Source organism: Lonchura striata, chromosome 11 (assembly GCF_050655825.1).
Source record: "Lonchura striata isolate lonStrDom1 chromosome 11, ASM5065582v1, whole genome shotgun sequence".
NCBI classification, from domain to species: Eukaryota; Metazoa; Chordata; class Aves; order Passeriformes; family Estrildidae; genus Lonchura; species Lonchura striata.
In genome coordinates, this window is record NC_140713.1 from 10,697,501 (window position 1) to 10,722,182 (window position 24,682).

A 24,682-nucleotide genomic window follows, 5' to 3' on the forward strand; every position below is an offset into this window, starting at 1 on the left:
CAATATGTGTGTCATATTGTCAGGCAAATATATGTTAAAATGTCACTTTGAATATGAAATAATACATTTTTAGGGGCTTAACTCATTAAAGAAAAATATAAGCAAAAGAAAATTTCTCTGGGTAAGACTTTAAGAGCTGGGCGGGAAATATTTTCCAGTCCTGCAAAAAGTTTGAGATTCTTTTTTTCCCCCACCCTCTGCCTTTCAGAGAGATCACAATCCCGTGAGGGTTCCATGGAAATGAAAGTTGAGTACACCAGCAGGATAGCCCCTGTCACTCTCCTTTCCCTCTGCAGCCGCCGGGCAGCGGGAGCGCAGCAAGGCTGAGGCTCTGGGCTGGCAGGGCTCACACCTCACCCTGTGCACAGCCTGCACCTCAGCCACTGGCCTTGGAGCTCTTCAGGAACATCATTCACTGGCCAGAAAAATCACCTCTATGCAAAGGCATGCCAAAAAGGCAAGATAAAGGGTTCAACCATGCCCTGAAGAGCCCCTCAGAGAACACAGGTCCTGCCCCCTTACCACATTTCAGGAAATTCTATCCAAATCCATCCATTCCTGACTAAAAGTAGTCAAAACTGACATGTTCCAATTCAACAGTTTTGCCAGAGATCTACCAGTCAAGACCAACCATAATCCAATTTGTGTTTAAGCAGATGAAACTCCTCTGAAGTGATCTGCATCTTCATGCTTAGGCTGTAGATGTAGTCCAAAGACATCAGAGGAAGCAGTAAAAAGCTACAAGTAAAACACAACTAAAAAAGCATAACTATGGCTGTTGCAGATCTGGCATATCAACACTGACAAAGGCCACAATTATTTTCTTCTGCTGTCCAGATGTTGCAAAGGAATACAACAGCTGTGTTTGGGCAGCAGTGCCAGAGAAGGGCAGTGCAGGCCCATCTCACCTGTCCTTCATCCCTCCCCTTAATCTTTCCCCAGCCTGCAGGACAAGCCCCTTTGGTCAAGTCTAAGAAGGGGTACTGACAGCAGCCCCCCATCAAAAGCCCCAGCTGCCCCAAGACAGATAAATCCTTTCCTGATAAAATAACTATTTCATGAGGGCTGGCATCTGAAAGCCACTTACAAACAGTAGAGCAGAATGTTTCTGCTAACGTGTTTCAGGGCAGGACAAGCCTACAAGAGCAATCCAGCCTCAAAACATTCCATGGGCCAGTTCTTCAGCCACTTAATAGAAAGACCTCAAAATGAACAATCTTAGATTCTTCCAGAGTTTTCCTAGGATCTACAGGACTATTTCACATCAGTTTGCCTCCACACTTCTATGGCTTTTATGTGCAATCAAAATCTCCAATTCTGGGGCATCTCAGAAGCACATCTTTTGGAAATAGGTATGTACCAAATAACAAAAGGCAATTTTATTGTGTAGCTAGTTCCATGGGAGTGCCATTGCTACAAAATTTGTAGCAATTAAAAAAAACAAAAAAAAACCATACAATAACACGGTCAGGTGTTTAAGGGAGTGTTGGAGTGCAGAAAAGTTGTTAACGTGTTGGAGTCCAATTGTCACCAGGAGCAACAACTATCCACTCATATACAACTCGATTCTACTTCTAGAAAAAAATCATCAATTCACAGCTTTAAAGAAAAGAAAATATAAAATACTTATGAAATGATAGCTTAGGAAAATGCATTTTTCATTCCTAACTATCTAGTTAGTGCATCAAATTACAAAACACCATCTGAGGCAGTTTTCACCATATCACATACGAGGACATTTCAGGAGTGTAACTGCTCTCATCACTGTCTAGTAGAAAAAGAAAGAGGGAGTTTGTTTAGATTCTTTCTTGTTTGTTTTACATTCTCTATGTAGAAAAAAAAATCCAATAACCTGCAAAAGGATGTAGGTCAAATGTTCTCATCTCAAATCTTCCTTGATAAGTAGCGATTTAAGAAGTCTATATAAAAATGTGTTATTCCCTTTCAGCTCATAGGAAAAAATGTTTCAGAAATAGCACATAAAAAAAATATTCAATGTCACTAAAACTGGAATAGAAAATGTTTTATAGATTAACAAACATTGTAATGAATTTGCACAACCTTAACTGACTGTATACATAGCATAATGAAATGGTCTACATCCTTTCAAAGAAAAATTAGGTATTCCAGCACATAGCTTTAGAAAAGCATTGTTCAGAAAAACCTGCATTTTTTCCCAGCTACCATGTAATTTGTGAGATGCATTTTTAAATGATCTGCAACTGCAGCAGGCTTCATCAGTCAGATGATACAGATAGATAATTCACCAAACTGTCACATGATCTTCCATCAGTCTAAAAGATGTGAATATATTGCCACAAGCTTTGGGAATAATGGGTGCACCTGTTTACAGTGTCACCTCTGTTTGCTAATTGTCTCCTTGAGCTACATTTTACTTCTAATGCATTTATTTTTGACAGGCAGTGTCTATTTAGAAATCACATTACTTCAAGTGCAATTGTTCTTTTGTCTATCAAGTAAATGAAGTGTTGTTATACAGATTTCAGGTTCTGATTAGTGAAGTATCAGCACACCACAAAGGTCAATCAGTTATTTACCTGAAGTAATAGAAGTATGACAGGCCTCCTAGATATCCTCTAGATCAGGGTATAGCTCATGTTAGTATCAATATTTTGTATTTGAAACAGCTATATACACACCTTAGTTTGGCTGTATATACATTACATAAATGTATTAAGTGTTCTAAAATAGAGTATTGCATACTCCCTGAAGAACATAAGGACAGAAGCACTCAAGTGGAAAATATCAATGTCAATGCAAACCCAACTCTGCTTCCCCAGTATTTCAAGCCAAGATAATGGTGATAACCAAGGTGTTGGTCTCACAAATATTTTGCAATTGCTTATGCACATAAGCTGTCACACCAAGAAAACTAATGCTTTAAAAACACTTTATTTCATTGTGCTTCCTGCTTTTTATATAACAGTGAAGCAAAATTTATTTAAGGTTACTTGCATTAGCTTCAACTAATAAGATGCCATAAGAAATTAAGATGAGCCACTTGAGGTCTAAGAAATACCACAGGGGATTTTATTCACACCCATACCCTCATGTCTGCAATGTTATCAACATTCAGTTAAATAACATGTCTCAATAAGTAAAAAACCATGTCTTTATATATATATATATATATAGTAATATTCAAGTAGAACTATAGTATCAAACAGGAAATTTTGAAAACCTAAATCAGCACATTGATCACAGCCACTTCACTGCATATATATTGATCCTATACACATACAAAAAAAAAAAAAAAGACATTTTAACTGTTTATTACTAAGGTGGAAAATAGTATTACTATAGGGAAAGCAGTGGCTTGTCAAAGCCTCATTATTTCTCTTGTCCCTCTGTCCAAGTTCCACATCCCACAATCAGCTCCACCATGGAAAGACAAAAAGAAGCAGGAGAGCAAAATAATTTTCTAAGACAAAGGCAAGGTCCAAAGCTGACAACTGCCCATTCTCACAAAAGTCTGGGCACAACAATCTCAGGGACTTACCAGGCATTCCCAGCCACCATTGCTGTTTCACCAGTTTGCCAAAAGAAGCGCAGACAAAAAGCCACGCATGCCTTAAGTCACATTCTAAATTGGCTCCCAGGAGCATTTCTACCTTGTTCACTAAAGCACAGGGTATGTTTTCACAGTGTTTAGCATATGCTATGTAACCTGAGCAGGACTTGTATTGTTCCAGTAGTTGTTTTTCTAAAGTATGTTCCCATCAGGACCATAATTACATGCAAAATCCTAGAGTTAGAGTCATTCATACAGTCACTTTAAATTTTCTCTAACACTTTCTAGCAAGATTAAGGCACATCTTTCAACAGAATATGGAAGAAATCGCAAATCTTGAGCACAGGTACAAATCAATAATAAAAGTTCAAATTATTCCAGGTAACTTTATGTATTCCATGACTCAAAATGCTTCCAAATGCATCAGGGAAATGTCCCCTGATGCATTTGGAAGAGCAGTGTATTTTTCAGGTATTTCTGCAAGTGTAAGCACAATTTAGATAGAGTTAATCATTCATGAGTATCATATAGACCTGTATTTATGAATAAAGCTCCTGGAAACTTGAGTCTGAAGTTCTCAAACTACAGGTCTCCTGCAGCTTCTAAGGCTAAAAATCACAAGTGCCATACACTTAGCAGCAGCAGGATTGAGCCTGATGCCTGTAAAAGAGGCAACGGACATGGAATTGCCATCTCCTTACTAGCCCAATATCTCACTGGGAGCTGGTGTCTCCTACCACAGCCTGATGTCGCAGAAAAGAGATCATTTATGTGGAAAGTGTACAAATTTATTGAATAAATTTACACCTACCGCAAGAGTTATTGTTTTCTTTTACACAACAGCACACAATCTTTAGGATATCATTTTGCATAGATAAAAGACGATACTCTAGCAATAAAGCTGCTTGCCTGAGACTGAATCCTGCCAAGCACTTTTTCTGCACACAGTCTTCTTGAAATCAATGAGACTTCTTGAATGAGCTCTTCACACAAGTAAAAGGATCAGGTCCTTAAACAGCAGAAAGTACAGACAGCCACGTTAACATAAAGCATCAAACAGGAGGAGGTCTCGGCAGTGGACTGAAGCATAGTCACCTACCACACGTGGTTAATGAGAAGTAACAGGTCAAATTCAGGTGAAATGTAAAGAGGGGCACTTTCCTGCCTGGAACAAAACCTGTTACAGAGGTCTAAGCTCTGCTTCAGGTGTAGGATCAGGTAGTAGCAATGCAGCTAACCATCATACAATGAATTGCCAAAGGTTACCAGCATGATGATCACCAAAATAACACAACAATCACCCTAGAGACACAGAAAAACCACAACCATCTACTTTCCAGTACCCACAACCAGACCACAGGAGACTGTCCAGCCCTGGAGACCAGAGGAGAGATTCAACACAATGCCATGAAGAAGCATCCAGGATGTGAAATCATCCTGGGATTTTATGTACACCTGACAGAGAGCTTTCCAAAAACACCAAGGTACTGTTCTGTTGATCGCTCTGGGTTGTTCTGGCTTGTAATACAGTTCACCTGCATCAGAGCCTTTCCCCTGCCTTCTTCCCCCTGCAAACACCTCATAGCACTGCTGAAGACCCAGCCAGCCTTTGACCCTATTTTACCTCAGCTTCTGAACCTCTCCATAACTGACAATGGAAACATTTAATTCTGTTTCAGTCACTGTCTATCTCTTCTATTTAATATATATTTTAATACTGGAAGGAAGAGGGGGTGAGGACACAGCTCCCTCCAAGCAGAACTAATCTTCCTTTGAGGACGGGTGAGCCCCACACAGCCCTCGAATCCAAACAGCAAGAGGCTCTGGTTAGCTGGGGAGGCTGCACATCTCAGCAGGTTGTAAAACAAGGATAAACAACAAATTATAACTTAGTGGCAACTTCCGTTCTCCCCCTGCAGCCCGGGATGTGCGAGACTGGCCACTGAGCGCGTGGGTAAGTGCAGGGAGCACATATGCACCAGCAGAGTTTGTAGTGAAGGAGGGGAGCACGTGGGTGGTAGCAATTTAAAAAGCAGCTGTGTGTATGTTTTTCCCAGTTAGACTGTGAAATCACAAATGGTGGAATCAGCACTGTAAGCTTAAAACCACGTTAACCCACTTGGCTGCATTTTATTGTTAACTTTGCGTCTACATTTTTTTCCTTGGTTCTATAAAGAACACAGAAGGATTCCTCATCCCAACCGCCTCTTTTTATTAATAAGAGGATAAAATGTCACTAAATATTTCTAATGTAGCAATAAAAGATTGAAGAATTAGAAAGCATTATAGAACAGGACATTGTGGCCAGAGCCTTTGGAACATTCATACTGTTACCATATACTTTCTCTAAGTAATCAGGAATGTATTGGTATTTTTAAATTATGTATCTCTAATAACACAAAAGTACTTAAGAACAGAAATAGACAGTAATGGAAAATGCAGTCAACTGTTGACAACATATAGAATTTCAGAAAATAATTTACAGAGAACAGCACAGCAGATGAGTCAAAATTTTCTCAAAAATATTTCTTGCCTCCGATAGTCCAATGTAATTCATTTTCTATCTCTGTTCATTAATCATTGTTAAAATTAGTGATCCATTTCTTCCACTCTGCCATCTGCACTCAGCTTCGTAACAAACATGACACCTTCCTGCATAATAAAACCTGACAACTACGAGGATGCATTTCCAAATAGCTTTCTGCATATTTGCACCTCTATAACTGATTCCGTTGTCAGACAAAAGTGGATTATTTAACCAGAGTTCTTTCTTTATCAATTCAGTACACAGACGTGTGCTTGTGAGGGAGTGCATGCATGTGTGTGTATAAAATGATCAAGTAAAAATCACTTAATTTGAATTAAAAACAAGATATACCCATTATCTTTGAATTTTTATGGTAGGCAAAATTGATCATATATATGTGTGTTAGTTTTAATCTTCTACTATGGTGCTTAAGGATGTAGCATTTGGATTGGCTTCATCTTGTAAAGTTTGCATACACTAGAATTATCCTGACACTCCAATTTCCTCCAAAAGAAAAAAAAAAATCATATCCAGCTCAGTTTTGTTTCCCAGCCTTTGATCACTGACAATTTCAAATAAATATTTTTAAGATAAGATGAAATATCCAAGCAATGAGAAGATATAAAAAAGTGCACAGATAAATAATTAAAATTCAGGATGTCATTTCCATCCTGTTCAGGCTAGCCTCTAATCTCCTGGTGACAGACAGGGGACCAGAGAACAGGGTTTGGTTCTTGGTCTCTTTCCATTCCATCAACAGATTTGGAAAGCCATGGCAGCAGGGCATCTGAGTGGTCCCTCAGTAAATGCTAATTACACTTAGATCCCACTGATTAACAGAAGCTGCAGTCCTCAGCACACTGAAAATCAGGCTAATAGTGGCAGCATTAGGCCATCCCCATGCAAGTCAAGAGGAACCTGCCCACCAGCTGTGAGGAATCTGGTCCCCTCTTCACAGCTCAGTTTTGTCAGTAGAGCTGGTCAGCTGAGAGCCTCTGTCCACTCCTGCTCCAAACCTGGAGGGTGCACACCAGAGTCCTCTGGAGGCTAAAGCAGTTACCAAAACCTTTAAAATACTTTCAGTCAGACCTGAATAGTATACCAGTCTTTAACTGGAATTGGAAAATAATCATCTTTCCCAACAGATAATGTGATTGTTCCATAGCAGCCTCAAACTGTTGTACCTACAAGGTCTGCGGGTACCCCATAACTGCAGACAGAGTGACAAATACAACATTCAAGATGGGAACTGTTACTTTATCATCAGTTTCCTCAGTGCTAAGTTTTGAGTCATGGTCACCACAGTCACCTGCATCCACACACTTGTTTACCTGCAGGCCAGGTGAGCCCACAGCCACTGAGCATCCCCTGGCCCAGCAAAGCTGCTGCACACACACCTGGAGAATGCACCTCCAACAGCACATCCAGGGCTTGGGAAGAGCACCAAGGGATGACAACCCCCTGTGCTGTGCTCAAGAGACCATGCTCATTGCCCAGGTTTGCCAGCTGACATACTCACTAAACTTGGAGAAGCTGTCCCTCTTCCCGATGTCCCCACTTCCCCATTATTAGTGGAAACACAGACATTGTCTCCACTGCAACCCATTGACAAGGAAAGCTAAATGGCTTTCAGCAGCATCACCCACTAGAACGCCCATAAGCAAACTGCCTCAGTAAAATTTAGTTAACACATCTTCTCTCAATGCCCCAGATTTCAACTCTGCACTACCACCAGTATTATTCCTCTCTCTGATAAATTTGTGATAGAAGCTGTCAGTGGAGAAAAGACTTTCCACTGGTAGCATAATGAAAAACATATATGACATAGAGTTTTTACATCATACATTTATATGCAATAAGAGCATATATTCCAATACTCCTTTGTGCAAAATATAAGGGTCAAATCCAAATTGAAGCAACATCTTCAACATACATTATGAGAAGCAGCAGAACATTTGAAGAACAAAGGACCCAGTTCTGCCTTCAGATGTGTGCCTCTCCTTACACATGCACAACAGGCCCAAAGGAGACAAAAGTTTCCGCACAAATTATTTCAGAAAGCTAAATAATGATTATCTTGAAGGAAGCTTCAAAAAAAAAATTATCTATTTTTTGATACAACACTATCTAATACAACAGCAAATGTATGATAATTTTTGGAAGAAAATATGCATTTGACATGAAAGTGTCTGTTCAAAATTTAAACCAGATGTGATACAAAACAGCTGAAATCTAAATTTTGGGGAAAATCAAGATGCAGAAAAGATGTAGCAACTGACTTCTGCTGGATACTGCAAAGGTAAGAGAGCCTCTTTTTAAAGCATTCAGACTGGAATATTTTTTAGTACAGAGAAACACTTTAATAATACCAGTTGTTATTATCTTTCTAAAATACATTTTATTTTGTCATCTAGGATTTGTTAGGGGTTTTTTTGTTTTGTTTTGTTTACTTATTTTTTTAGGTTTTTCTCCATCTGGATATTGGCTGTCTAGCCTATTTATGAATTTTCTGTATGTTCTTGTATAGCACTCAGTAAGCATTGAAGAACAACTACTAACTATTCCTTTTATTCTTCCCTTAAAAGGAAAAAAAAATCAAACAGGCATTGTCTCTATAGCTGCCTCTTTTGCCTTTTAGTTTCCTTTTTTCTTCACATGTCTGCATACTGACACATTCAATTTCAGGTTATCAGCACATCTGAATTACAGAATACTGATGGGGATAGAGGGCAAGCCTCTCTGGACTGATTAGCATCATTTAAGAAAGCATTCACTTGCTTGCTTCATTGGCTGCAGGGATTCCATGATGGGTGGCCTTTTAGCATTAGAAGTCAATATGGAGCAATCTCATTTGAATTAAATATGGACAAAAGAAAAGATTTGATTGTGGTTATTCATAGCTAACCTTTTAATTTCACAAAGCTCTGAAATTTGGGAATTTGTAAGCCCTAAAACTTAAATATACTTTTTTCATTTCTTTTCTTTTCATTTCTTTTCAACTCTCTTCTCCTCCTCCAGTTTTTATGTACTTTTTAATTTGTGCAAAACTTAAACCAGAAGCTTATTTCAAAAGAAATGTCTGGATGAATATTCAGGAAAACCTTTTAACCTAGTTAAACCTACACTGTCTATAAAAGGAGGAATGCCTGATTCTAATCCATAAATGTATGTAAATCCACACTGAAAAACATATTTGTCTCTATCAGACTCATACTTGTTTCTGAATGGACCATAAATGCAGCCAAGTATTTCATTAACACAAATAATTATGTATGGCCAGTCATTATGACCTTCGTTAACAAGAGCCTAAGTCCACAGAAAGGTTGCAGTGATTTAAAGTACAGCAACAAAATCTGATCACAGGGAAACAAATATTTAGTCTTTCATTAAAGTAAAATTACTCTATGGAACAATACATAAAATAGAAATAACAAGTTCCATCTAACCAGTAAAATCACAGAAACGTGTAACATCAAGATACAGAAATAGTTGGGAGAAAATAAGTGGAGCTTGAGTTTTCCAAAGAGATCAAAAGAAGTGCAAAATTTGACTTCCAAGTAGATGAAAGCACAAAAAGTGTAGCCAACCTCTCTGAATATCTGATCCCTCTGCACTTGAAGACAGTGGGAGTTTTGCCATTAACTTCAATGGAAGCAAAATCAGACATTGAGAAATGAAGTGGAAATGGCTTTTGCTGAGCTGGGCTGACTGCCATGATATGGGATAAGCTCAGCCAATGAGGAGCAGAGGAAAAATATCACACTACTTGTAGCACAACTTGTCCCTTTTGCTGCCTATCCCAACAGACCAGGCTTAAATTTGAAATACATAGCTAACTCCAGTCCAGACAACTTCGTAGATATCCTGATGAAGGAGAAAAGTGCTAAAAGTCCCTCAGTGGATGTCACATGGGAAAAGATTCCAGCAAATTATTCCTGTGTTGCAGACACCACTGAAGCTGAAACCAAGACCTGTTTAAAGCATTTCCAAGGATTATGTTAAAGATTAAACCAACCCCTTAAAATGAATCACCAAAACACTACCTGCATTTAGACCTTCTAGTTGTTTTATGGAAGTTAAGCTTGGAACCATCCAAAGCACTCACAGAACTGCTCCTGGGATTGTTTCTGCTGTTCTAATATAGAGCACCTAGAGGAAAGAGAACAGAGGTAGGGAATATGTTTCCTGAGGAAACATATGCATTTAACGTCTTCAAATTGTATGATCTCACTGTAGCATTGAATAGTTTTAAAACAGCTTTTCCAAGTTTCCTTTCTGTACCCAGTTTAACAAAAGAATTTTGATTTTAGTGTTGTTTTTTTTTCAAACCAACATCTCAGACCTCTGCACTGACTCACGCAGCATTATATCAACAGTATCCTTCACATGCATTTTGTCCATTTTTAAATGGAATAAGTCTAAATAAAGAAACAAAAGCGCTTGGGAGCACTTTCACTGCAGCATAAGCATTCTGCAAAGGCCCTTCACAAATGTTTCCAATATGCTTTATACTGCAACCCAATGTGCAACTTCTAAACTACACCACCACAAGTAAGAAATTAGAAATGTTGAGGGCTATTGAACACTGAATTTTCACAGTGCATCTGCACAAAGTTATTTAGCACAGATGTTTCTGTAATTGTGATCCACTGGAAAAACTTAAAGTGTTCAATGGCCCTCACACTTCCACCTGCAGAGCAGTACTGGTCTAGTACAACTATGCTGAGCTGTAATGTATAAAAAGCAGCAGCAGAGGCTAGATCTGACTTTGTAAGGATTTTCACAAACAGTGTTATTCTGCTTTGTTTGTGAAGGGGTGCCACAATTTTGGGTTTTTTCTTTTCGTTTACAAAAAGACCCACATATTAAAAAGGGGTGAAATAGATTTTACATGCCTGGCTTTGAACCTGGGAATCTCCCACAGTGCAACTAATTGCATTGCCAACAAGACACAGGAGTACACCCACAAGCAGCATAAAATGTAACTGTGAGGGGTGTGATGGTAAGTCTTTATAAATAATACATTCATCCCAAGGTGCACTTGTGTCTATGTTGTTAATGTAGGTATTTTTTCATTAGTAGCTGTAAAGATATCTGGGCAGGTGAACATCAATATGCCTCCAAAGACAATAAAAATTGGGAGGCAAGAGAACAGGACTTGTTTGTTAAGCAGAATGGTTAGAGAGACTCAGTTTGTACAAAGCAAAGGAAGTGAAGCTCATTACAGTGGCCCTGTCTCTCCTATGCATTCACATGGCCTCAGAAATTTCCAGAAGAGCATCACCCTATTCAAACTGTCCACCAAAGTGTGTGCCTGAGACACTGCAGAACAAGCAATATCTTCCTGCCCACAGGAATGACTGAGAAGAGCAGGCAGCATGAACCTGGTTAAAGAGCACTGAGTAAGGACCAGTAACTTCAGCTAACCTTTCTTGCATATCCCCAAAAAAGGATTATACAGATTCTTTTGGCTGACAAAACAAGAGGGAATTGATTACAGAAAAGATTATAGGCCCCACAGGGATAAGACATTTTTGATATTAAAAAAAAAAAAAAATTAAGAAGGCTATCAGCACACATTGGGTTGTAGAAGTCCATAAAAATTTAGTGATAAGTTGCTGGTTTTCAAAGCACAAATCCATAATGTGGACCCATATTTTGAGCCATAAAAAGTGAGGATAATGGCTAAGTTAGCATTTGAAAATTGGCTGCAGCAACCGCTAAATCCATTTTTCAGAGCATATGAACAATAATATGACAATTGCTCCCAAATAGATAACCACTTTGTGCTGCTGTCCCACCAGATCTAATAAATGTATCCATGCCAGTGCCTCTGCAGGAGAGCAGCCAAGATCACTTAATTGCTCCAAGAATCTATATTCTTACCATTCTGTTGCTAAGTTCCTTATCTCATTTTCTACAACACACCTACCATCTCCAGTTTTCTGTGGAGTCCTGCACAATGATGTTTTACTTCTCTCTCCTTCCCTGCTTTCTTACTGGGTCATCTCTTTTTTGCCCATGTGCCTTCTTCCAAGTTCATGTCACTGGCACCCACATCCACCTCCTACAACTGCTGCCACCTGAGCTTTGCACACCTGTCTGCACCCAAGACCACCTCTGCCAATTACGTTGTTGTCAATTAAAGCTTTAATAGATAAAGTGGAACTGTGTATCGTTCCTTCCAATCTGATGCCATTCCCTACTTTGTCACAGTTCATGTGTAATGTCATTTCCTTACCTCCTTTGGTGTCACTCCTTATTCCCTTTCTCAAAGATTTCAAGTAACTCCAAAAACTGCTGCTTTTTTCCCATGCCACAGTTTAAGAAACAATCCCTTTTTCTAAACAGAAGACTTTAACTTCTCCATCCTGACTGCTACTGCAACTATTTCTACTTACTCATTCCCCAAATACTCAGCTCCACCCCAGCACAGACAGCTGTTCCCTGAGTAGGCCCAAGTGTTCTGCAATAGAAACAATAAATAATTAAATGATAATGAGGAGACAGCATGCTGATAGAGGAGGTGGCACTACATCCTACAAGACAGCACCGAATCAGTGTGCCAAGATAATAGAGAGAAACCAGGCATCTATAAACTGAATTTTCATTTAATTATGAAAAGCAGAATTCTGGTGGCCATAGCAAACATCTGACAGTAGTGCACAGAGCTTCGAATGTATTAAATTTACCACCCTGGGATACATTTTAAGGGATGTGCATAATGGGCTTTTGAAAATGGAACGCAGGGCCAGAAGCCCAAAGCCGTGCAAGCCCTTGACCCTTATTCAGGCACCTAAATCCCACTAAAATGTAGCTCAAGCACCTCAAAACCCAAAAGGCCACACACTTCAGAAGATATAAGCCACAGGCATGTAGTTCCCTAAGGCACTTTTGAAGTCATAACCTCTGGTCAAAGCTATCTTAAATGCTACCATCCCACCACCTCAGCTCTCACAGCAATTTTATCTGCTTGATGTATTTATTCCTGTCCTGTTCTGCTACAGGCTGTAAAAATAGCTTTATTCTTCCACCTTAGAGGTGGGTGGCTTCTGCTCAGTAGGAAATTTTCTTAAGCAACTGTTTGACAGTCATTTTGTTAAACTTGGTAAGTGCAGAAACTTTAGGGCACTTGAGTGAAAGTTCACAGATAAGCACACGCTCCTCTTCTAACCAAAGACCTAATCAAGAAACATGAAAATAACGTGTATTGCACAAAACAGTCACTCAGTCCTTTTTCACACTAAATCTCATGGTGTTTAAAACCTTGGCACATTTTTGGGTTTCCAGCTATTCTCGCTGCACAACATGAACAGAAAGGAGCTGCCTTGAAATAACCATTTCTAAAAGCTTTTGGTCTCCAGTTCCTTCTGTGTTAAAACACCAGCCCCTTTTCATGCAGGAGGAAGACTTTTCATGTTCAAGAGGCAAAATTTAGTCTCAAAAATAAATAAATGAAGAAATGTTAACAGTAAAAATGTAATAGGGAAAACAAGAGAGGAATTAAAGCTGAAATGTCATCCTTAACTCACCCCCACCGTGCCCAACTCTTGCAGGGGTCCTCTAACAATTGGTAATCCTTCATAGTGTACCATATGTGCTGCAATAACAAGGCCCAATGAGGTACATTAAGGATGTCATTTCAACCTTACCTCCTTGCTTCTGTGAGATGAAGGGAGACACTGAACTCCATTTTAACATAGTCTAGTGATTAAATAAAGAAAAGTTGTACTTTGCTAGGACAATGCTGCTCAGTTTTGTAGTGTAAATAAAAACGGCTTAAGTTGGTCAGCTGCTAACCACATGGTAATAATAAGTACAACAGACCGAAGTTCACAATTATTTCAGATTTACTCTCTTCCTGATCTTTCATTTTTATCAGCAAAACATCCTCTTGGCAATGGGAAGCTAAGCTGAAACTTAAATGAAAAAAATGCAAGAAGTAAATGACAAAAGACACAATTTTATGAAAGGAAAATATTCAGACCTCAGCCTTGACCTTGACCTTTTACTGTCTTTTAACATTAAACATTTGCCCCACCTTCGAAAAGATAAATGTGGCTTTTGATGACAGCCTATGTTATCTGAGGATTAAAATAGCCCTCTTGCAGTGCTCAACATTAAAGTCTTCCGCATTTGCAAAATTGCAAACAGATGCAACTCAAGTACCTGCAAATAATCTGCCAAGACCAATTTCAAAAGGGAGATTTCAAAATATGTGGAAGTCATTAGGACATGTATTATTTTTGCAATGAATAGGCGCCAGGAGTGTCTCAAGAAGCAGATGGGTGCTACTTTGTTTATAAAAGATCAACAGAATATTTGCCTGTAAATGAAGACGTATAAGCTATATGAAACAATTATGTTAAAATGGTGAATGTTTCAAAGCTAATTGTAATGGTCTTTTAAGATCTGAATTCCTCATTTCTTACAGCATGCTAAAATATCATTTTAGTTTTGGTCTTGATTGATATAATTACAAAAATGGCAGAAAATTAAAGCAAATGCTGTCAGTTTTGCTGTTGTAAATGTTGTCACTTTATCACTTGTTTACAGTTGCACCCATACTGATAAGTGAATATTTTTCAACATGCATAAAAAATACGACCTTAATCTCATGGGAAAATACAGAAAGGACAGTAAAAAATGTTAAGCTTAAAAACAAAACAAAAAATATTTCCCAAACTGCAACATGCTAGCTAATGACCAGTAGTTTTAAGATTCACCATTATAAATTTCCAGCTTAATAAAAGAGAGGATCACAAAGGATACTATGGCTATATATAACATATATAAATTTATAAAGAACTCAATAAGCATTAATACATTATCTCTGCAACAGAACAATAAGCTGTAGCACAATATGGTTGGTTAAAATCTCTATGTTGTATTTCTCAAAGTAATATATTTTAAATCAGGCTTCCAAATGATAATGAAAAATTTGTCTGTCCAGATACTAAATCTATTTGGCATTATTTACCATGAGGAGGATGTATAAACTGAAAAAAAACCCCACACATTTTACATGCCCATCAAAAAAATTAATTGCTTGGGCAAAGAGAATTTTGCACTGTTGATTAAGATAGCTGTACTCAGAAAATTCCACTGAATAAATATTTTCACATTAATCTCAGTACTGGTAAAGAGAATTATTACAATCGTAGTTTAATATCAGTATTAAAAATAATGGGGGGGGGGGACATTTGGAGGTTTTTTGTCTGCTGTTTTTTGGGGAGTTTGTTTTTATACAATTAGACCTAAATAAATAGAAATTTATATGAGATGTCTACGTCAAAAAAATCACTCAAAATCTGCTGACATTGTAACACACCAGCTAAAGCGTGGCTACTTTCATTTATTGCCATTTACACAAAACTGTGATACAGCAGGCTTAAAATAGAGTGGGAGCCCTCAGAGGGCAGGTTAGGAGACCCAGTGAAAGTCAGAGAGTAAATGCAAATCCCCAAATACTTTTCACACTCAGGGTTTCACTAGGTCCTGCAAACTGCTATCTTCACTTTTTTCCCCCCACTCAATGTGATGAAGTTTCTGCTAGGACCTAAAAACTATGTTCTTCACTGATAATCTTCCAAATGGGGCTTCTACTGCTAGTGTATACCTGTAAGATAGAGAGGAGAAAGTAAAAAGAAAGAGAAAGAAATTTAAAAAAAAAAAAGCTGCTAAAGAGAAATTATGAAAGATAAGCAAGAAGAGCTAGGCAAAGAGAAGAAAAAACAAATATCAGAGCAAACCAAACATTAAACCTCCTACCTTGTATTAAAAAAAAAAAAAAGCTTATAACCTGTGAATAAACTATCACAGTATGGGATTAATGGAATATTTCCTTGTCCATACATAGTTTAAATAAACATACTAAAGGTAAAGCATATATAAAAACCAAATCTGTGTTAATGGAAATGTTTTTCAAAACTTGCATTGGCTGCTATATAAATACAGTGAGGAAATATCTGGCACCTTGTAGGAGATACAATTAAAAGCAGAAGTGGGCATCCATCCCCTAGGGTTCAGTGTCCAGTCTCAGCACTATCAGTTTCAGATAACTCATGGCTAATGGGAGCAACGGGCAAGTAAGACTGACAGAGCCAATACAAAAATGAATGGTTTGGCAGTTTTGGAGCTGAAAGGCTTTGGGAGCTGCAGCTGACGCAGCGCACGGGGGTCATTCCTGCATGGTCAGGAGAGCTGAGCCTCCCCAGCCCATGCACAGGTCATTCCACACAGCCCATCTCTGAGCAAAAACCTCTTTATGGAATGTGTTCACCTTGAGAAGTACAGCTCTGCCACCAAGTGCTGCTCTTCACAGCCTTTTCCTCAGCAATGTTTCATCACTACCACCCTGTGGGACACCTGTGGGCAGATCTACTGAAGAGAACACTGGCCAGGGAGAGCCTAATTCTACAAATTCCCCCATCACCAGTGTCAGGAAGCTGGTGGTGGCAGCTGGTGCAGAAGAGTAAGACAGGAACACCAGTCAGTTCCAAGTGGGTAAATGCAACAAAAACTGCTCCTGACTACTGTCCTGGTCCCACATGGTGAAAGGGAAGGACCATCTTATCTTGGATCATACTTTCTCTAATTTATTACATTTCTCTGTTGGAGCTTTTTTAAGTCTTATTTCCATTTTTACTGTAAGCAACCCAGGTCAGATAATCAGAGATACTGCCTTCTGTTCCTCGCCCAAACTCATTTGGGATCAGTTTACCAGAATTTGGCAGCTGAGCAATCCCTTTATCTCCTTAACCTAAAAGGGACATCCCTCTTCCACTGCCCAGCCCTCCCGTCATCCTGGAGGACCCAACAGATAGGAGACAGGCTGCAAAATAGCAAGCCACGACAGTAAATTTTATTTGAAAGCAGTTGCCAGATTTCAGATATGGCAGGATTCCTGTTTGTTTGGAACAGGAGGAGGTATTTATACTGCAGATACAGTCTGAGCAAGAGGTTGTCTTGCTGACTGCTCAGAACACGTTTGTGGGAGTTTGATTTCAGCTTACGAAGGGGTCTGCACCATCTGGAGATTCCTACAGCCTTTGGTCCACTTCAGGAGCCTTAAAGGGATCCCATAAAGAAGTTGATTTGAAACTGAATTTGAGGGGGGTTGCTTGACTCATGCCAGACTATACATTAATTAAAAAAAAAAAAAAAGAAAAAACAAAACTATTTGCAAGTACTGGTACCATAAATCTGCCCTGAAAATCTAGGTATTCCAATAAATTCTATTACAACACATACTGACCCTGTTCTGAGCAACCACACAATTTTAAAATTATGCCAGCCTCTGCAAAACTATGTGGGATCTCTTACACCATGAATTAATATCCACAAGAGACTTAGCTGAGCTCATCAAACTCATTTCACATAAGACAACAAATTAAATCACCCCAGGGACAAAGTACATGAAAAGCCAGAGTGCTATCAAGCATGCTAGGTCCCTATAAGGTAGATTTCTTTAAGCAAAATATTAACTATAATTTCAGAATATGCTGCTGCTATTGTTTATATGTACCACGTAATGAAATGCTACTCCTGTTTTCACCAGATGGTAGCACATATAATTTTCAGGCCTTCAGTTCATATCATAATACAAACAATTGGTATGGCAAATATTACCGGTCTATAAACACTTCCACTGTTCCACAGTGCTTACACAAAAAAAAATTAGAATTTTTCCTTTTCACTGTTGTAACAGAAATAATGATAATTTCTGATATTCCAAAATATATGCATATTTGGTCACTTTTTTCCACCCAAAACAAATGAAATAATCAAATCTCAGACTGTTTGGCTGCTTCAGCATTTTAAATGAAAATCAAACAGTAACAAAACTATGCAAATATCAAAATGCTTAAATGGTACAATACGAGATGTATCCTTAATACATTTTAACAATAACACATGCTGTGTTCCTACACTGGAATAACATCATCCATATGAATCCCAGGAATTTAGTATATCTGACAGTTTCTCTCAACCACCCATAACATTCTTTCCTGTCTCATTGTAGCTGGCGAAAGAGAATTCTATAATTGAGTGGTACAGAACATGTGCCCTCCCTGCTAGAAGATGACAGATGGATTATAAAAACTTCAAAGCAGAGCATTTGGAGCACCAGGGGAGAGATAGTGGGTATTTGAACTCTCAGTCTTTACCCAGGAGACAATGGCACTCTGACATGGTGCATATATCAAGGAATGGTGTAACTAGATAGACATAATCTTTCTTTTCAGTAAGTATTTAACATTCTGTTACGAACAAGTTTCAGCCTAGCTAAAGTGCAACTCATCTTAATACTAATCATCGTAGCCTGAAAGGCTACATGCCCCCTTTTTTCAATTTTGGCTCAAGTGCTCCTTCATAAAACTGTTTTTTAAAGGACAGAAGCAGTGTTACATAGGTGCTCGGGTAGCAGAAAGGCTATTTTTAATCTTAAAATTAATGGTTTGCTGGGATTTAGTATTTGCATGTGTGTAGGTGAATCTCTTTTGCTTGCTGGAATGCTTATTTGCATTGTCTGCGTTAAAGCCTACACTCCATCAGAGTTTACATACCACATGTTGCTGATCATTCACTAGTTACTAAAGTTCCCTTACATTTTTAACATCACTAAAAAAAGCCTTTATAATTCTAGGGGCATAAATCCTTTCGAGGAATTGATCCTCTCACTCCTGCTGCTATACCACAATGATGGCTGAATGTCTGATGCCATCTTTATTAAGATAAATCATAAACTGAAAAAAAAAATCTCATCTGTCTGCAGCTCCTAAATATCTGCTAGAACACAAAAAGAGAGAATATCATTCACAACAGAGGTGTGTTAAAAAATTCTTAAAGTTAACAATACAGATTTTCTAAATCATTACTTTCCCATACAAACACAGGGGTTTATTATATCTTGAAATTGTTCATCAATTTCTTTTTACCACTCCTGTTACAGGCATTGCTCCTGGTATATTAAGAAATTACTTTCTGAAATTGTTTTTAAAAACACCTATGACTTACTGTAAGGTCAGAAATAAAAACGAGTTTAAAGGTCTCATTTGTCTATATCACAAAAATCGCACACACATGAATTGACACAGTTTTCAGCCGCTGCTCAGGCAAGGCCCAGGACTAGAATAGCAAGGGTATTATTGCAGGTCAGAATTGAGGGGTACTGGCAGAGCTGCATGTGGGAAAGCTTGCATAACAGCCACCCTGTGCCAAGCTTTAGCCTTTGTTATTAGGCCCTCTAATGAACGCCATATTCACACGAAATAAATAAAAAAATATGCTGCATATTTTAAGTAGAGTGAATTCAAAACTAAACAATTGGAAGCTTCAATGCTACAAGAAAGCCACACAGTAACTATTCCCATTCTCCTACAAATGCATTTAATATAGTAACATGTGAGCAATTTAAAATATTTGATCCTTTTATTATACAGCCGAAACAGAAAAAAAAAATAAAAAAGCAAGCAAGCACTCTGGAAGATGATGAGGCTGTAGTTTTTAAGTAGCAAGTAAAAACAATAGCACCAAGATAACACAGAGAAAAACAGAAGCGAGTAACTTTGCAGCTGTGTTAATAAAAAATGTCCTAGCTCCAGCAGTGGAAGAGCTCTCACTCACACACTGCCCAGCGCCTCGCCATGGATGGCTCTCCAGCAAGAGCACTATGGCAAACTGTAAAGTTGCCTACTAATGTATATTTTTTCCTGCACAAAACATTAATCCCAGTCTTTAAAAGAGGCTAGGAGGTGGAGGACTGTGATGCTTTGAAGGAGACCTGTTTTGAGAAACCCTTTTTTAAAGTGCATTTTCATCTTTTCTTTTTACAGTGATCTTCTGCCATACTGGAATGTAAACACCACAGGAATAGACAGAATCTCGAATTAAGGATTTGGATTCCTTTCTTTGGAAGTAATCTTCAAAGAATGTATGTCCTAAACATCACAGGGGCTCAACAAGCTAGGAAGCTAGCTACTGCATGTAAAACTGCACAGGTCATACCTACTACTTACTACCAGCTTGGGTCCTGAACTGCTGCAAATATAGACAAAACTGTTTTGAACCACAGTATATTTGACAGGCAGGAGTGTCAGGGACAGTAATGTTGCTTTAATGGAAGAAAGCCATTCTTTCACAATGGCACTAGTGTACTTATACACACTGTGTTGTTGAATTAAAAGTTAGCTCAGCAGGACCCTAGCTTTATTTTTGTTAGTAGGCATCCACCATCAGTAGTCGACACTAGTGGAGAGCAAAGGCATGTCTTATTTACAGATGCTATTGTGCAGGCTTTAATAATAGTAAATACACAGAAGACAGACTATTGTGGATGGAAAAAATCTTTGGTTTAATGAACTGTCAACTCATCCATCATGATGTTACCCAATCTAAAACCACCAAATCTGGACAAGCTCTTTGATGATATAAAGCAGGCAAGAGGTTTTGTTCACACGCAACAAAATGGAAGAGATTGCTGCCATTAAAAATATACTAGCCCATGCTAGCACCAACTGCCACACATTTGTTAGATAATAGCTTGATTTTTTTTTCCTGTGAGAATAGCCTTCTGCAAGAAAGAGACATTTAATCAGAGTGATACATGACATCCAAAAACTGAAACCAAAAATTATGGCATGAGCTAAAAGCAAGTTGTCTTCCTGAAGGCAGAATACTGAAACATCTTTAAGATTAATTCTGAGAGAGAATTCTGAAAGTCAAATGCTGAAAGATATTGAAAATACATTAATTATGCACAACTCAGGATCTAGGAGAGGTTAAACCCCAACTTGGCAGAAAATTGAATCCTTTTATTTGATACAAACTTTGTACATAGTGATGTTATGTCCTGCATCCCTAATCTCCTTAGGTCTATCAACAGAGCAAAAGGGCTGCAAGACAAAGAAACTGGAGATTTAGCCATTCCAGTGTCATCCTGCAAAGATAATAAATGGAACAGGCACTGTGGAAAACAGCTGCTTGCAACCATTCGTGGCAGAGGTCAAGCCTCAGACCTACCTGGGGCAATTGTCCATCTTGTTCTATCAAACATTTATAACGACTTCCTCAACTAAGTGGGATTCAAGGAAAGGAGACATTTCACAGTTGCATCAGATGACTCTCTCAGGAATGACTGTCATTCACGTGCATTAATTTTCTGTCACCTTAAGCACTAACCAACCTTTGAAGACATGTTCCCCTACTTTCCACAGTGCATACTTTCCAGTATTATCACAGCTGAATATTAATCCCTTATATTAATTTTGTGTGTGGTGTGCATGTTAGTCCCTCTGTATGCATTTTAACACTGGGGACCCTTGCTTTCTGCTCTGGATACTCTCAACATTAATACTTTAACCATTCATATTAGAATGCTCGAAATTTTGGAGGCTAATTTTGAATCATCCACATTTTGATTCCCGGAAGGGCCAAGCACTTATTTTTCATTACAAAGTGCAACAATAGCTGTGCTCAGGAAATCAAGTCCTATGTCTCTGAGGATTATTTTTCCAAGAACTAGACACACCAAATAAATGATGTCTTTGGCAAATGCAATGCAAAATCTATGCATTAGACACACATTCAATTTCATTCTACACTTAGATACTTAAATGAAGATGAATCTTTTACATTTGCTAAAGAGTTGATTGGTCTGTTTGATAACATGATGCTCTCCAAAAGGTCACCAATTTGTCTAACCATAGAAACAACCACTAGAGCTGATAAAGAAGCCGATTCCCTGAGCACTAAATTTTGAGGAAGATCTATGTCTCCAAGGACCCAGATAATTCCAGAATATAGACATGAATTCTGTTCTGGTTCAAGGTATGGGAAATTCCTTACAGTAACAATTTTTCCTTTTTTAGAATACTAAAGGTCACAGTCTCACACTTAATTATGACATGAATGTTCAACAGAGTGGGTAACTTTGATTTCTCAAATGGAGGCTGAACTGAACAACCTCTGGGGCAGCCAGACATCACAACAACCTCACAACAGCATGTCCTCCTCTTCCCTAACCCTCAAGAGTAACTCTTGCCATCTTCCCAGACTCTCTCACTGTTTCACTCCTGTAAATGAACTCTAAAAATTCTGACTTTCTTGAGCTTTTAACCTTGATCTCTCTGTGGAGATTAAGTCAGGTCTCTGGAGTGCTACCAAAGGCCCAGAAGGCAACAGGAGATGCAATGGTAAAAATTATAAGCTACCTTTTACTCAGCCAGTCAATCAGTTCTTTCAGCTATCCAGTGATGCAAGCACAATTTTGGAACCAAGGTCTTTGTTTTCCACTGGGTCAGACCAGCCAATTTAAAAATTTGGTAGCCACAACTTTTCTTTTAGATAACAATAAAGACATTACCAGAAAAATCCAATGTCAGCACTTTTCTAAGCATAAAACACCCATCACTCCATGGTCTGTCCTATTGGCAGAAGTGCCAGAGGACTGCTGGTAGTTTTATGGGTGCTACAAGAGCCCTGCAACTTCAGTTCAATTAAGGTAAGGAGAAACTCCTTCACCAACAGTCTTACACTTTTAACTACAAGCCCAGACATCCTAGTTTGGGGAAGAGAAGGTTGTCTTGAAATAGCATGTGTGGATAAACAATAAAAAAGGGAGCAATTAAAATACCTCTTTGACTACATAGCAATTTTTAAAAGTCAACTTTTTTTTACTTCTATCCCAATAATTTTTCATATCTAAAATTTCAACAAATATTAACTAGAACTGGATAACTTATTATAGGAATACAGTGAATGGAACTGGGCTAGGTGGCCCAGTTTCAGGAGGGACTATGAAAGATTCCTGTCTTGCAAATACTAGAGAAGTTACACATTATCATAAGCATTTCATTTTGATTTACCTTAAACAAATCTGTACTTTTATTTCTTTGAGTTACTACTACAACACAAATAAACCAGAAAATTATTTTCAAAGGCACAAACAAGGTCTCCCCTTAAGGTCTCCTGATGTATACAACTGTAATAACAAAAACTAGAGCACTTAGACATTTTTACTGAAGTTATAGACATTAAAGGCTTCAGTGCTGGAGGGTATTCCTTCTCTTATCCATGTCAACCAAGGTAACAATTCACAAATAGAAGGTGATGTAACTAGAGCATGTTGTGCTCCACTGGTCCTGGCAGGTAAGATTGACTCTACCTCTCACCATCTCCTAGCATGAGAAATATTGCAAGTGAGTTCTTTTGCCAATGAACAGAGGCTATAAAGAGCAACATGAACCACGACAACAGAAGTATCAAAATTCACTCTTCTAGCAAATATCCAACTGTCCGACATGCTCTCCTCCAAGACTTTTCCAGCAGCTGTCTCCATCCAAGAGTTTTCAGTCCCATGCAGACAACACTGAAATTTTTTATCTGGAGCAACTACTTCAGTGTGCACCTGCTTGTGAATCACATAGTTGCCAAGAAAGAATCAGAGTTCTAAAAGATCAACAGGCAAAGACCACTCAACCTTATTATGGCATTTGATGATACTATGAATTTACACTCCTCTTTTCCCTTCTATTTTAAAAAAATAGGTAAGAAAAAAGATATCACAGCAGTTGAAAACTGACCTGTTGGCTGAATCATTTTACCAGGGACCTCTTCCATCAAACCATCCACATGGGAAAACTCAAGTGTATCTCTCTAGAAATACAACCAACTGGAAAGTTGCTTTCCATGCTAATCCATATAGGCGAAGAGTTAAGTTTGCCATCATGCTGCCACTTTTTCCAAAGCCATGTTTGTTAACCAGAGACCAGGAGTATTTTCAAATTCAGATATGAAAATCCTCTGGGGAACACTATCAAAGATGATGGTTTCTGTGACATGCATGGCTGAAACTCAAACAACTTCTCAAAGGGTCAAGAAAAGCTGCTTTGGTATAGGGGCAATCACTGACTGAGCCATTCTGTTCAAAGGCTGTGGCTGGAGGGTAAATTTGGGGTGAGGAATTTGTGCTTCAACCCAACCAGAGCAAGTGAACAAATATGTGGACGATGAATATCAACACATAAAAAAGTGAAGGTTTAACATCTGGGGAAAGCAATCTAAACAGCCACGTACAATAACACTGAATTTGGAAATGGCATGTAAGCACAGAAAGAGATCTTGCAATTGACAGTCCTCTGGAATCATTACATCAGTAACACACAGAGTACACACAGCCTTAAGCATTCGTTTAGGAGGGCATTAAGAGCAGGATGGACAGCACCCTTCTGCCACAGCAGAAAGCCTTGGTGCACCCATGTCCAGCACATAGTGGGCCACTCTGGCCTTGTCCTGTGAAAGCATGGAGCACAGTCAGAGGCATCAGAAAGGTCAAATAAAATTATAAAGGAGGTAGAGTAGCTGCTCCACAGGACAGATGAAAATACTTCTTTTCATAAACATCAGTAAGCCTGGGACCACACTGCCACAGAAGGTGGGGCAACACACAAACTGCAGACTGGACAGATTTGTAGTCTCTACTACAGTGAGGGTTAGGGTGTACCCTCCAACATCACCATAGTAACAGTGGGTACCAGGATTTTGTGAGGAAAATGGACCACCTAAAGCACCCGGGCCCACTTGGCCTCCATAACCAGCACCTCTCACTGCCAGCACCAGGC

General features: G+C 38.7%; 1 protein-coding gene across 40 annotated transcripts in view; it reads right to left on the reverse strand.

Annotated features, from left to right (window-relative positions):
* Positions 1–24,682, reverse strand: part of ZNF536 (zinc finger protein 536) — a 361,403-nt gene that overhangs the window by 297,185 nt on the left and 39,536 nt on the right. For 7 of the 40 annotated variants that reach the window (XM_085589481.1, XM_085589498.1, XM_021540614.4 and 4 more), the window contains one exon: positions 10,103–10,208. The exons of the other annotated variants lie outside the window; for them this stretch is intronic. The gene's annotated coding sequence lies outside the window, so the exon portion shown is untranslated. The remainder of the gene's footprint in view (positions 1–10,102; positions 10,209–24,682) is intronic. 40 annotated transcript variants of the gene reach the window in all.